This window comes from Sciurus vulgaris (genome assembly GCF_902686455.1).
Source record: "Sciurus vulgaris genome assembly, chromosome: 4".
NCBI lineage: Eukaryota > Metazoa > Chordata > Mammalia > Rodentia > Sciuridae > Sciurus > Sciurus vulgaris.
Window position 1 is genome coordinate 66,392,418 of NC_136464.1, and position 16,588 is coordinate 66,409,005.

General features: G+C 32.8%; 1 protein-coding gene across 14 annotated transcripts in view; it reads left to right on the forward strand.

Moving 5' to 3' along the window:
* ANK3 (ankyrin 3) overlaps positions 1-16,588 on the forward strand; it is a 621,742-nt gene that overhangs the window by 146,456 nt on the left and 458,698 nt on the right. The gene's annotated exons all lie outside the window — the stretch shown is intronic.

Consider the following 16,588-nt stretch of genomic DNA (forward strand, 5'->3'; position numbering starts at 1 on the left):
TTAATAAAACTCTAGTTTATTCCTGTTTTCCATATAATTTGATTTTTAAAATTCACTTTTTTTTTCTGCTACACATCGTTGTAAAAATACTGCATTTATTTTATGGCTATATTAAAGGCTTAAAATCTAGACATTTTTTTTTTTTTTTTTTTAACTCCTTGCTCCTCTATTAACTTTAGAGCTCTAGTCATTGAAATTCATTGGTCTTCCCACCATCAGGGAAATCATAAGATCAAAGCATATGTAAAATATGCTTCCATAGATATCACTGGGTTGGGGATGTAGATCAGTTGATAGAGGGCTTGCCTCATATGCACACGGCCCTGGGTTTAATCCCCAGCACCACAAAAAGAAAAAGTAAAACATAGATATCATTGACATTTGTGAAGATGCCAACTGATATACTAGCTCTAACAGTATTGATAAAACAAACAATTTCAAATCATTTATGAAATTTTTTAACATAGTAGAAGAGTTAAGATTGTGAAATTAGAACATAATTAAACAGTTTGCTGATGCAGGCTGTCAGTATAGACAGCTTTAATACTTTCAGCCATCACTTCCCACACGCCAATCTTAACTTATGTGTTCCATGAGGTATGTGTGTCTGTCTAGCAACTACCATATGTGTTTTAAAATACAGTATGTAATCATACTGAACTCTTTGGTAGATTTATCATTGTGGTTCAGCCTCAATGCTATCCTATTTATTCTTTCAACAAATAGTTTTTGAGTGCTTAGTATTCTAGGTGCAGGGGATACATGCAGAACAAGACAGAAATACATATAAGGCAGACAACTAGTGAAAAGTTTAATATAAAAATTACACAAGAGACTGCTGCAATGGAGAGAGACTAGACCTCAGAGAAGGGACAGTTCATATAAGCAGGGTGGCTGGGGAAGCCTCACTAAAAAAGGTGACTCTTGACTGGTAGACATACTCAGTCAGAACAAGGAATTGGTCAAGTCAGTATAGATGATATTTCAGCAGGGAGGAAATGCTTGGGAAAAGGCCCTGTGGCGATTGGGTCCTGAAAAGGGAGTAGGACTTGGGCTCATAAGACTCTCCAAATTGGCAATGAACTTTAAAAATTTCTTCACATGATCCTCAAATGATTTTTTTCCCTCTCGGAATTCTATCAATATTTTATGAGTTTTAAAGGCAATGAATAATAATTTAGGAGCCATTTGGGCAGGCATGATCCCTGAACAGTACAGCACCCAGTGAATTTTTGGTGAGTGAATGATTAGCATTTATCCTACTCTCCACTTCAGTGCTACTTACACTGTTAGCCATTGTGATTTAAGTATAGCAAGTAATTTAATTTTCTGGCAGAAAACCACATCTCTTAAGTCTCCAGTTAGCAATTATTCTTCCCCTTGGTACATAATCTATTTGACAAAATAGAAATACAAATAAAGCATATATCAGAAACTTAATAAACCTTGATATGATATTTATGCATGATAATTTTTGGAAATGGTGTTTATATAGCCTATGGAAATATGCAGTGCCTTAGATTATAGCTGTACCACTTTGAGCATTTGTGTCATATTTAATGTCAGCATTTTGTGTCTACTTAATGAAAAATTAAGCAATAATTATAGCAAACCAGGTTACTTCTGTGAAACAAAGCTTAAACTCCACATAATTTATCTGGGAACATTTTGCATTTTCCCCTTGTTATTTTCTTAATGCTGTTATTTAGTCTTTACATACAATGATTTCACCTCTAAATACTTTACTTTGGAATTTTACAAAATTGAAAAATCTCTGGGATATTATATTACCTTGAGAGGTGGTTTCCCTGTTATCAGCCTTGTTCATTTTAATGTAGAAGCGTCAGCCAAAAACATAAAGAAGTTGAAGCATGGTGGTCTGAATATTAATGAAAAGGAGTCATGTACAATTACAGGCAATTAAGTGAATCATATTTGCAACTAATTACTTATGAATACCTTCAAAGTTTATTTTTAAAAACAAAAGCAAATTTGGTTATAATTTTATGAATTTCTACTCCACTTCCCTTTCAGACATGTTTGTCAGAAACGTAATGGCTTTCCTCCTACTATATATGTGGGGTTATTTCACTCAATCTGTTGTTTTGGACAAATAGGGCAGCTCAGGAAGCATTTAGTTTCAGATATTCAAAGTTCCCTGTTCTGACCCATTAAGCAGGGTTCACTTTGTACAATTGTTTTGTCTTCAAATTAAAAAAAAAAAAAATGCAGATTCTAGCCTTAAAAAAAAAAAATTGCTACATGTGGCTTTTGATGAATTTTAGTTATTTGAATATGTTTGAAATATGTGCTAGCAACTTTCATAAACATTTTAGTTTGAGTTTTCACTCTTTCATAAAGTTTTGTTATTTTAGGGGATCTCTAGAATAAAACTCTAAAAATGAAGATATGTCTCTAATTACTAAAGCATAACAAGTATAACATATTAATTTTAGTTGCTTAAATTAGTGACAGATTTTCAATCAGCAGTTCACCTGATAATGCTTTTAGCACTACTCCCTTATCTTCATAAAAAAGTTTTTTTGACAAACTTTACATATCTTGTGTAAGTTATAAATATATCAATTATATTTTTCTTTTTAGATAATAGATGTTCTGATATAGTTGTATTGAGCTAATGTTGTCAACACATCTTTTACCTGCTGCTTATAAAGCTTACTATAACTTTCAAACAGGAGATTCTTCCAAAACAATTTTAATGATGGCCTTAAAATATTTTAATCATGGTCAAAGGAAAAAACTGCAAATGATAAACTGGCAGTGGCAGAGAATGGAATCACATACTCCAGAGTTAGAATTCTTGTACCACCAATTAATAGTGATTCAAGATTATTGAAGTTACATAAATTTTCAAAGTCCTTGTTTCTATAAAAGGGGTATATTTTGCTTACCTAGAATATTAAGGTAGGGATTAGAACCATTGTATGTCTAGCAGCTAGCAGATCTTAGCCGAAAGTAGGCAAACACCATAGAGGAGCTACTACCATTAGTGCTCAAAGCATCATGAGCATAAGATTAGTTTTTGTACTTATCACCTATGAAGGAAAACAAATTTGGGGGAATATAAATGCTCTTCTGTCTCTCCAAATCAGAATTGTCATCATTTTAATATAACTTGCATTTTTAAAGTTATAAATTGGAATAAAGTATTCCATTATGATAAAATTAATTTGTTATGTTGACTTCCTTCCTGCATAATAAGCAAATTAGAAATTGGTCTTCCAATCCGCTAAAAAATTACTACTTAAATTATTTCAGAAAATTACATATTTACTTTATTCCTACAGGAATTCCAATCTTGGAACAAATTTATGGAACATATTGCATTATGTAAAAATTGGCAAATATAGTTCATTATATGTTTGTGTAACATTGACTTCTGATGGTTCATATCAAGTTTAGATTATGGATTATTAACATTAGTATATCAGCATAGTGTGTATTTTTCTCTTAAATTTGTGCTGTAAGAATCTGTTGCACTCCATTTTATTCGACCATTTGTGAAGGAAAAGGGTATATATCAAAAAGAACTATGCACTGTGGGTCCGGACTCTTGTATTTCATCTTGGCTTCGGTGTAACAGCAAGAAACAATTTGGAACATGAGATTCAAAATCAGGTGATATGGAATTCCTGATTCCACTTACTTATTTACAAATTGTGTGACCCTGCATAAACCACAAACGTATTAAGTGTCTTTGCTAGGAACACCTGGCCACTATTTCAAAATTGTTACAGACTTGCACACTTAATTTGCCATGTCTTTGAGAATTTTAAAACTATACACACATATATAAAAATGTGCGAGTTTACATTGAACTGAAAACCCCATTTTCTAGTATCTGAAATGTAGTTTAACCAGATGATAGCTATGACCTTTATGGGTTTTAAGGGACAACTTTCTCCAAAGATATTGAAGTCATATTTTCAAAGCAACAGAGTAATAGGTAGGATTTGACATATTATTGGGTGTTTGCCGAAGGAAATACAAAGGTCTAAGAGAACCTCTTTTTTATAGTTGTCTTCTATTCAACATCTATATTATTTTGTCTCTTAACAGTATAGCCATCTTATTTATAAATTTGCATTCTGAATTTTTTATATTCATAATGAAGGTGCAGAGAAAACAAGAAATGTTTCCTACTATTTTTTCTTTCACATAGAAATTCAATTGTCAATCTGTTATTACATTTAAAAACAACTAGGTGAAACATTCTGAATTTAAAATATAAGACCTAAAGCAGTTTTTCTGAGCCAGGAATAGAAGTTCTATCAGAGATAATTTATGCGTTGTTTACATCTAGATCATGGATAGTTTGCCTTCTGACTTTTTATTGTGACAAAATACTCATAAAATTGGCCATTGTAACCATTTTAAAGTTCAATGCCATTAACTATATCCACAATGTATAACCGTCACATTCTAGATTTTTCACATCCCAAACAGAAGCCTGTAACAGAACTCCAGGTTCCTTTCTCCCCTGAGGCTCTTCCCCATGGATTTGCCTATTCTGGCTATTTCATATGAATGGAATCAGATAATGTTGTATTTTTGTATCTGGTTTCTCTCTCAGCATGTTTTCCGTGTCTCTTCATGTTGTCATTCATATCAGTACTTTATTCCTTTTTTAAGCTAAATAACATTGCATTTATGAATATTCTACACTTTGTTCATCCAGTCACCTGTTGATATATATTTAGGTCGTTTCTACCTTTTGGATATTGTGAATAGAGCTGCAGTGAATATTCATAGATGAGATTTTCTTTGAACAAAAACTCCATTAATCTGGGGTCGATTCCTAGTGGTGGAATTGTTGGTCATATACTAATTCTATGTTTAAATTATTGAGGAACTGCCAAGCTGTTTTCTTGATAGGTGTTTATAGTTTCATTTCTGCTAATATTTTAATATTTTACTACTCATGCAGTCATATGATATATTATACTTTTGGAAGTTGTTTAGGTAAACTATCGTGAGCATTTGTGTATATCGTGGAGGGATGAGGATAGTGGAAAGGAGTACGTGGAGAAGGCCAGAGACATGAATCTAATGCAAGTAGAGAGAGGAGCCCCATGTGAACTTTCAATGAATGGAAGCAGGTATATCCCAGAGCTTCTGATAAAAAGCAAAATGGTGTGGTAACATTTCTGATGGGGATTTTGTGGCCGAAATATGAACTTTGAACAGTATTGGAACTGAGAAGATGGCAATTCCTGTTACATCCCTAACACAAGACATTGACTATTCCAGAATAGAGTGCATGAGACAGAAGATCAGTAGTCCAGAGAAGAGAAATTTACACCAGCATAGAAAAACCGGAGCCTAGTCACATCTGGTTTAAGATTTCTTCCAGAGATAAGTACTTTGCAGGCTTAACATTATCATTTGCCTTCTGTGTCGCATGTTGATCAGCTTAACCATGAGTTTTTGTGTATAATTCTCATTCCTAGTTCTTTCTCTTTCAATGTCTGGGATGAGAGAACACTCCTGGGCAGTGTCACAAAGACATTGTTAAACCAGCTGGGCTGTCACTATTTGTATCAGTTTTTTTGGTCATGAAAAGGTGAATTGCTAGCTGGGTGGCACACACCTATAATCCCAGAGGCTCGGAAGGCTGAGGTAGGAAGAATTGCAAGTTCAAAGCCAGTCTTAGCAACTTAATGAAGCCCTAAATAACTTAGCAAGACCTTGTCTCCAAAAAACCCAAATAAAAAAAGGGCTGGGGAAGTGACTCAGTGGTTAAGTGCTCCTGGGTTCAATCCCTGGTACAAAAACAAAAAACAACAAAAATTGGTGAATTGCTATTCTGGAAATTTCCATCACAAGCTACTGAATATGTGATCATAATAGGGGGAAGGTTGACATCAAAATGAAGAATTATTAACTACCTTGCTTGGTAGTAGACACAAAGGAAAGAGGTGTTCACTCACGAACCCATGTCTTTTTCATACGACATGGGAAAATCCCAAGAAACCAGGTTCTTAGATCTCTTACGAGTGGTGTGGTTTCTAGTTTTTCTTCCTTTTTCAGTGGTACTCAACCACTGAAAGATATGCATCAGTACAAATTATTCCAAATCGATTGGAACAAACTGATGTTATCCCGTAGAGTATTTTCTGGTCATGTCGTGTTACAAGATTTAATGTTAAGAATTAACTATTCAAGAGAGCTATCCAAAGTCTGTCTTTAGTTATCAGACACAAAATACAAGGTAGCTTTTATCTCAAGGCTTTTATATTTTCCTATTTTACTTTAATTTATACCTAGAAAGTTATATAATTTAAATTCTAATAGGATATATTCCACTCCAATGTAGACTCCTTATTTAGATGTTTTCTTAAGATTTCTTGCTTTAAGTTTACTTAAAACTGAAAAAAAAATTTATAATTTTCTTTCTTATCATTGTTTCTCTTTGTTTCCTACACACTTCTATAAGGATTTGGTATTTGGGTCCTATTTTAAAATTTAAAGAAATACAAAATGGAAAAGTTGATAATATTACTGGTGAGGGAATCAACTTGGAAGCTATTTCATACTTCCTTTTCCAAATAATTTTTTCTCTAAAGCTTTTTAGTGTCTTACATGATACATGTATATTGTCTCATGATAGTAATATAATATACTTTCTATAAAGTATTAAAACTTTATGTAACTATCAAGATACTACAGCAAAAGTGAAAGATAAAGTATGGTTGATTTTATCAGGAAAAAAAGTTTGCTTATAGACAGATATAGAGAAAGTCCTCTGAAATACATCTTGACATAGAATTGAGGATGTTTGTATTTACCAGGTAAATTTTAAACTGTTTTGTCGTTGTGGTGGTGGTGCTAAGGATTGAACCCAGTGTTTCATGAATGTGAGGCAAGCACTCTCCCACTAAGCTACACCCCCAGCCCTGGATGTTTAAAACGAAGTTCACAATTGTTTGGGGCTTATTATCTACTATAAAATGTGATCATCCTTCTTTTAACTTTGGACTACAAAACCTCATGCCATTGCAGTTATGAGCTCCAGTGTCTTGGAATTGATCAGTAGTAAGCAGATATGATTTGTAAAAAGATGGTATAGTCATGAAGAGCTTGGGATTTCACCCCAAGGGCCTTTCCTGAGCCCGTTAGGATAACCTCTGATTACCTGTATTTAAGGTGAACCCTGATGTACAGGGCTCTATTAGCATCGCACTGTTCCTACTCTTGAGGATATTGTCACCTTACAGGACAACTACTTCTGAATTTTGTTTAGAGAAAGGGCTCTAAGTGATGAAAGTTGGAAAGGATAATATATGTAAAAAATAAAAAGAATAACTACTAAGACCAATAAAGACGTAGACTTAAAGATGTGCATTTGTGCTAATGTATGTGGCCTGTTCATATGAAAAAGTTTTCTGAAGAGAGCTTGTTTCTAACCAGGTGGCAAGCTAATATAAATGAAAGGGCAAAGAAGAAATATAACTTAATAAATTGGGGTCTGTATTGAATAACCTGTCATGATTATTCAAGAAAAGGAAGAAATCTAAATTTCTATATGAAATCTCTTGATATTGAAATTAATAATATCTAAAAAAAAATGTTGTGGCACAAGTCAAGAATCAAGCAAACAACCAGCACAGACTCATGGACTTCAGGTTTGTACCTACCTCTGCTTTGAGCTGTTATAAAGGATAAGCTACTTCATTAGATATTGCTGAGCAGAACAGTAGACCTGAGTTCCTGTATGGGGAATCTCTGGGGTCGATGTTAATCTCATATCTTTCTATCTAACTTTATTGGTTTCCATTTTTTTTACACTTTTGATTGTTCAAGTGGTTTCAGATTTCACTTGCCCCCCCCAATGTCCAAGGCAAGGCCCATTAGAAAAATTATTTTATGAACTTCGTATACATCATGTTCCTGAAGGTACTGAATAGATACTATTTTGTTGTTGTTACTGTTGCTGTATTGTTGCTATGTCAGGGATCATACCCATGGCCATACACTGAGTCACATCCCCATTCCTGGAATAGACAGTTTTAAATTGTAAAAAGGAATACAGGGGCCATAGTTGGAAAAATTCTGAATAATGCTTGAGGAGTTCAGGAACTTTAAACAGGAGCTTGAAGTTTGGATTTTCAAATTTGAAAATATATGGCAGGTTACTTATTTTATTAAATATGTATTGTGAATCAAATGTTTCAGAAAAATGGAAGATGAAATTAACATTTTTGGAATCACTGTTAATGTTAATATAAGAGGGAAATTTGCACAAGTCACCTCATTTTCTTATTAGGTCCTACAACATACCAATGAAATCTTTTCTTCATTATTTCACTAGTGATCAAGATCAATGTAGGAAAAGTATCTGAGCTCATCCACTGGATGTGTGTGGCATGTCCAGTATTCCAGCCTATGGAATCCAAAGACTGATTTCTTTTCTCCTACCCTCTTGTATTTCCCTATATTAAGGAAGTTTGCCATTTAGGCAGTGTAATTAAATTTTAATCATTGTAATTTATCAGTTGGTATTACTGCAAAGTAAACAAAGCAGAAATACCTGCTTTAGTAGATTTAGCTAAATAATTTGGCTCCTATAGTTTATTGCTACATACATCAACTTTCCAGGGTTTTACAGCAAACTAGATTCTTAAAAGACATCATTACCGTATGTACATGTATGATTACACAAATGGTATGAATTTATGTCCTGTACAACCATAGAAATGAAATGATGTACCCCATTTGTGTACAGTGAATCAAAAGGCAGTCTGTAAAAAATTTAAAAAAATAAATAATTTAAAAATTAAAAAAACCCAGCTCAGATCTCACATATTTAGAATTCATGGCTGATACATAAATGGTAGTAATGAGTAGATTTATTTTTGCTCAAGTGCCATACCAAAGTCACAAGGTGTCTAAGATCCTTAAAAAATCATATGCCATGTACAAACAGAGAAACAACATGTATCCCATTTGTTTACAATAAAAAAAAAAATAGAGAAACAAAAAAAAAATACCCACAATAAAGTGTTTACAGAAAAAAAAAATCATATGCTTCTATTTTGAATATTACATACGACATTAAAGCTGGTGATGTTTATATTTATTGTTGTAATAGAAGCATTTTGTTGAAACCTAACATATGTATATTTTAGTTGCTTGTGAAATCTTAGCATGGATATTTACAAAGTGTTATGCACTCCATCTTATTAAATACTTAGTTGAGAGCACAAAAATTAGCTTTCATTTTATAATTTTAGGATAGGAGATGTCTGAGATGTCTGAGAATTTTAGGATAGGAGATGTCTGATTTCTTGTTAATCTGTTCTAATTGCAGATTAACAAGAAATGAATATGAATTTCATACATTCTCAGTTCTAAGCAACAGAGTATTTTATACATTTTCATGTCTCTGGGTTTGCGGTGCACCTTTACAATCAATCAAGTCTTATCTTTACTATTTATTGTCCAAGCAGTAGCTTTGAGGTGGCTGTTGCTGCTTGGATGTGTGCAAACTTGGTTGTTATTCTGGATACTATGACTGTGATACTTCAAAATTTTCAGTCAGCATACTATTTAAGGATCTTTGCAGAAGAATTTGCAGACTGTGTTGAAAGAAAATTCTGTAAACAATTGTGCATCACTTTGAGAAATGCTGTATCACCTACCATCTTGATGGCACAGGGCTTGATTTTATATGTGAAAACAGGCATTGATGACTTGAAGTCCAGGCATTAATGATTTGGAAGAGTAGAACCCTTGAAGAAGTCCTGAGATACTCTATTTTATTTACATTTTCCTGCTTTATATATGTGTAAAGATCACAGATGATTAGTCTATGTATAAATAAGTCTAATAATTTTTCCAAAAGAATACATTTGAAAGTTCATGTCATATCATGTAATACTTTGTATTTTTCTTTCTTTGTGCTAGATTAAAAGTGGTTCATACAATGATAAATTGGCATCTTAGATATGATTAAATATAGGAGTGAATAACTTTTAAAATCAAAATTTAAAACTCGTAGTATGTATTTTCATGACTAAAATTCAAAACTGAACAGTATTAATTTTTGGCTATGTTATAACACTGCACTGTTAAATTATAATTCTAAAAGTTGTATTTTGATTTAGAAGATAATATTTTTCTTCAAGTTTAACCAAATTAAAATAAACATATGAACTATGTGTTTCTTCTTTTCAATTATTTTTCAGTTTGCTGTGTAAATGGCAGCTAAAAGTTCATCAGTGTGCACCGATTTAATTTGGAGTAAAAACACAGTTGAATGACTTTGAAATTAGTTGACTCTCACTTTAATTCCTCCTGTAAATATCTTTTAATCAATAATAGACTTTTGCTTTTCTTTCAGTCTGACTCTTGTTTTTGTAAAACATAGCTGTACTTTAAATATGTGATTGAATGTATTGTCCATATATTTTCACTTTCCATCTGTAGTTCAAAAATATTACAGCATTGTTGAAGTTACAGTTAGGAGGAATAGGTCTGGTGTTCTGTTGCACAGTAGGTTGATGATAGTTAGCAATAATGTATTATGTATATCAAAACCAGAAAGTCATGACAAATATTGGAAGTGATGGGTTTGCTAATTGCCATGATTTGATCATTTCACAATGTACACATGTATGAAGATATCACATTGTAGCTCATAAACAGGTACAATTGTGATGTGTCTATTAAAAGTAAATTAAACTTTAATTAAAAATAATATCAAACTTAAAAGTTACAGTGTTAGATATCCTTGAACATTCTTTTTTTGAAATCATATATTTAATATTTTTAAGTTGAAAAGAAAAGAATCCAAACAAGCCACCTTATGGAGTGGTATATTGAAAAGTGTACCAGGATCATGATACTGATAAAATATGTAATTAAGGAATAGAAAACGTTTAACTTCTGCACATTGAAAACTCCTGAGAAGAATTCTACTGAGCCTTTCCCTAAATTTTAGGTATATTGGAGTGATGTAACCTTTTCTCCTGAAGAGAAATTGAATGACTTTTGGAATGATATAGAGAATATGTTAAGCAGAGATTCAAAAGGCATAGTGTCTAGTGTATGAGTAAGAAATGAAAGCCGAAGCAGGAAAACTCTGCTCCAACTTATGAAACCGCCATAGAGTTATGACATAAAATCATAGCAATGACTTCTTCAAAGATGCCATAACATGCTGCATTCATGCCTGTGTTGGATACAAAAGATAGAAAAATAATTGTGAACTTTAAAAATGCTTATTTTTACATCTTTACCTTCTTCTGTGTCTGCATTTTGTTTTATGTTTATCTCTTAGTGTGATTTAATGACTTTTAAGAATATAAGTACCCAGTTTTGTCATAGAAGTACCAGAAAATAAAAAACATAAATAATAAATAAGAGAAAGCTATATAAGCATTTAAAAAATTACATTTAATGTTTTAGATTTTTAAAAGTTGAATTCTTTTTATATGTTTATGAGAATTCTAAGTATATGTATTTTTCCTTTCTTTTTATAAAATTGGTATATTAGTTTGAAAAATTTTTAGACTATATTTATACATCTCTGAAAGGAAAACCACATAGTAAATTTCTTATTTCTACTTACAAGAAAGAAATCTGTACTTTAATCACATGTTTATTTCCAAGACACATGAATATTTTATAATGTAAATTATTCTATTTGCATAAGACATAATATTTATAATGTCTACAATAGGTAAATATAATAATTTTATAATCCTCAAATTACTACAAAAGAATAAGTGTGGTATGATTCACAATTATGATTTACTGGAACTTTTAGAACAATAATTTTCTGTTTCATATGATGGTAGATCACTGAGCATCTGTTCTTTCAGTCTGAGTAATTCTCATTCACTTCAACAGAATAAAGCTTCTTTGTGAAAACACAGTGAGTACTCTTGCTTTTTCTCTGAAAGGTGTCCCATGTCCTCTCCTCCTCTTTGGTGACAAGCTCCTTACAACTACCTGTGCAGACATCCCAGAGTAATATGCCACCTAGTGACCCCATAAAGAATTCACAACTTTCAATCCACTGTCCAGCCCACATTAAAGGCAGTTCCCAGGACAGGTCTTTATCAAAATGCTATCTGGTGATACCTATATATGTACTGTTTGAATCTTCTCTTTCATTTTTATTTCTGAATGTCAATTATGTTAAAAATACTTAGACTCAATATGGAAAAAGTTTGACATATAATTTTGATTTCTTCTAGACTTATAGTAAATGATTATTCTCAATGGAATCTAAAATAAATGCAAAATTACCTGGTATTTTGTGTATAGAATACAGTTAAGTGCTTCAATAAGTTTAAAATATGTTATAAGCATCAGTTGTACTAATTATGTACATTAGGGATTCATATTAGGTTTAGTCCCTCAATGTAGAAATAAGGAATGTGGTTTTTTTCATTGTTGTTGTTGTTCGTTTATTTGTTTTGTGGTACTGGGGATTGAACTCAGGGCAGTCGATCACTGAGCCACATCCTCAGCCCTATTTTGTATTTTATTTAGAGACAGGGTCTCACTGAGTAGCTTAGCTAGTACCTTGCTTTTGCTGAGGCCAGCTTTGAACTCTCGATCCTCCTGCCTCAGCCTCCTGAGCTGCTGGGATTACAGGTATGTACCACCATGCCCAGTGGGACTTGGTCTTTAAACAACACATACATCAGTTGTAAGAAAAAATGTGTTATGGTATTTACACTCTTGAAGAGTAAGATATTAAAATAAAATATTAAGCCATAATAAATTAATAGTATGAAAACTATAGCAACATTTGTCCCTGGTGTAAAGTTATTGATTCATAAATAAGCTAAATATTAATTATTAATGTTTTAAACTATAGCTTTTGAAACCTATTTCAGCATTAGTAAGCGTTTCAGATTCATGGCATATAATATCTCCTGAAAAACCATGGTGCTTTGTGTACATGATAATCAACATGATGGTGAAGTGTGTGTGTGTGTGTGTGTGTGTGTGTGTGTGTGTGTGTGTGAATGAGTCCTCTCTCAGTCATATGTGGGCACGTGTGATTAACTTGGTTGCCTGAAGAATGTTTTTATTCTAAACCATGTCTTCATAAGGACTTGGTTTTTTCCTTAATATCCTTTGGGACTTGGAAATGCCCATGATATTGCCGTTCAAGAGTTTGACAACTGTACTTTTTGTAATATGATTGGGCTTAAGGGATAAAGTTGTGGATTAAGTGAGCAGAAACCTTAAATTCTGATTATAGACTGTCCGGCTTTCTTTCAGCTGCAGTTTGCCTATCCATAAAAATGAGGGATAAGATAATATGCCTTGTCTATCTCACAATATTGTTGTAAGAATTAGATGAGATTGTGAATATGAACCTCTTCTATGGTTTATAACTCTGGAACCATAATAATCCTTCAGTATCTTAAGAATGAGTTATATTTGAGTATTTGGTTAAATTATTACAACCAGTGAGACCCAGTACAATATATTTAGCTACTTAAATCTGTACGTGAAAGATGTTAATAAATCAAGTCCTTATTTTGAACTATCAGATTTAAAGTTATTTGGGAGATAGGTGAAAAATGGATTTGAATGGGTTTGAGACTCATTGATTATATAAAACAGTTTGACATTTCCTGAAACTATGTATTATTTGTGACTATTGTAAATGTCCTCTGTGGATGTTTCCAAATACTTGGGGAAATTTTCCTCTTTGGAAGAAAATAATAAAAGCCTGTCCTCAGAGCAATTGGTGTCCATTATGTCATTTTAAACTCGTGTGTTCCCTTTGCAGTGCCTTGCAATTTTAACTAGTAATTTGTACTAAAAGAAAGTGTGCTGTTTTTTTCTTAGAAGTTAAATAAAGGCTAAGACTGTGATATCAAGATGACCTGACACCCCCACTGCGTTGCCTGTTTCCTAAGTCAGGGTTGCATAATATTTTTCAAAATTTGAAAAGATAAATGCTTTCCTTTAGTTTGTCTTGTACGTAAACACATTTTAATAACTTCACAATGGCACTGCCCTTGCTTTTCCTATATGTATTTTCTGATTTTACTGCAAAAGTTACTCAAAGAGTTTGCTTGAGGGAACCAACAAGGGAGATTACCAAGAGAGGTAGCAGAGGTAATATAGGCCTAAATTCAAATTCAGATACTGACATTTACCAGCCGTGTGACCTTGCGCAAATCATTTCAGTTCTGTGTCACTCGGTGTTATTGCCTGTAAAATGGGGTTCTATCGTCTATCATATAAGGTTGTTAGGAGCTTATATGAGTTAAAACATCACTTGGTGTTGGAAAGTACTGTGGGACGATCTGTTAAATAAAGAGGTCTGATGTTGTACCCTTTCTTGATATTTATGTGAATATTTATTCTATGTGATTTCACTTCATGTAATTATAGTTCCACCTCTGTGTGTTCTACCTCTTACATTGCACAAATTAAGCTCAATTGCTTGTCATGTGCCTAAAGGAAATGAAGATAGTGCAGTGATAATGGGGCAGTTGAATGGAATGAAATGTTAATTATTGCTGTTACAATCAGAAAAGGATGAACTGGAATATGATAATTTACCCTGAAGTTGCCCAAAGATCCTTGTATTTGTCTTAAAATTTTAAATAGATGGTCATTTCTGTGGATCCTTTTCCTTCCCAAAATAAGTTGTAATCTAGAGAAATGAGATTGCTTTCAGAAGGGTGGAAATGGAATAAAGGACTGTGATAAGGTTACATGGTAACTAAAATGATAAATGTGGAAACACTTGGTAAATTATAATTCCATCTGGATGGAGTTATTAGATGTGTGCATCTTCTGCCTTCTGCAGAGCAGTTCTGCATTCTGGAAGATGTGGGGAGGATCAGCACTTAGGTTGGCAGTGTCTGTTATCTCATAGCACCTTTGGTCAGAGGTCCCTTTATAAAAACTCATTGTAGCATCATCTCATGAGTGGATGATGGCACAGATTTAGGACAGTGGCAATTATGTAATTTTAAGGAAATAAATAATATCATGCAATGTTCTTAATTTAAGAAAACAAGTATCATATAACCATTTCCTAATTTATAATGCTCTCCTTTGTCTATCCTGAAATTTTTAAAAAATTTGTTCTAATCACTTATACATGACAGTAGAATACATTTTGACACATCATACATAAATGGAATATATATGTGTAGATACATACATATATATATTTGTTTTCTCCAGGTTAGTGATTAAAACACACTAACACAAAATTGGCCAGAAATTCTTGTAACCTAGAACTATTTTTTTCTTCACTTGACTTAGAACCATACAACCTCAGTTTTGGAAGTACTTCCAAAATCATTTAGTTCAATAAACAAACAATTCTCTCACCAGTGACTGGCAGCTGAAACACAAGATGGAGTTGTCATCCCTGGACGGATCATTTCTGAGGCTGCTATTTCTCCAGTCTCACTTTTCTATTGTTTCCTACGTCCTTGTATTATTTAGTGTCCTTTTCTTTCCCTCCCATTCCACCTGATGCTGCTGTTTACGTCTTCCTAAAAGCACCCCTAGCTTTCTTTTTTGATCACCATTCATTATGATTTTAATTTTCCTATTATATATAACTTGTATGTTTCATGATATGGTTATTTAATCTTTTTAAAGCATCAGTCTTTGTTGATCAATTACAAGAAGGTTCTAGAGAGAAGTCAAGAGGGGACAAACTTAGCCATGGCACTTCCTTTCCTTTTCAAAAATATTATCTATGGGATTGGGGTGTAGCTCAGTGGTAGGGGGCTTGCCTACCATGTACAAGGCCCTGCCATCCCCAACACTGAAAAAAAAAATCCATTCCCTATAATACTGAGATTACTAGCAAATCAAATAAGACACATCTACCTCCAAATTCCTTGAGATTTGTGTTAAGATCTGATTTGTTGAGACTAAGCAATATAGAAATTTGTAAATAGTCATAATGAATAGTTCAAGTCCTTTAAATGTTTTCGGTCAAGGAGTACTACAGATTAACACAAACAATGATTAATACAGCCTTATAAATGAGAAAAATATTTAGAATTTATTTATCTTGCATTATTTTGATATTTTCATTTGTTATTTTAGATTAAACTCCAAATCTGTCATTTTAGTGTGTTGATTAATAATATTTTCATATTTGTAATTGCCAGTTAGAGATAACTTGAAGTTCAGTGCAAAGTCATTATCTTTTAAAGGAAGAATTTGTCAACCTGTCAGAATTGAAGATTATTAATGATGATTAAATCTGAGAGAAAAATGAAAAGCAATATTTCACCTGAGGCCCTACAGAAACCAGACATGCGGCAGGGTGACCAATGAGAATGTTAAATTATTTTACACATTTTGGATTTTGTAATCCAAAATTTTGTTCATTATTCTTCTCAGAAATTGTCACTGTAGACTAATTTAGGATTTTCATACAGTAGCATCATAGTTCATTAAATTAAAAGGTAGTGTCTCAAAGCTGGTTGAAATATGACAAGACTAATATTCTTCCTGCCAGGACATATTGAATGGGCTCTTAGCATAGTGTATGGATATTTATTGATGACTCACTCAACTCACTCACTCTGTGTTCCCTTTTGGAGAGTACCGT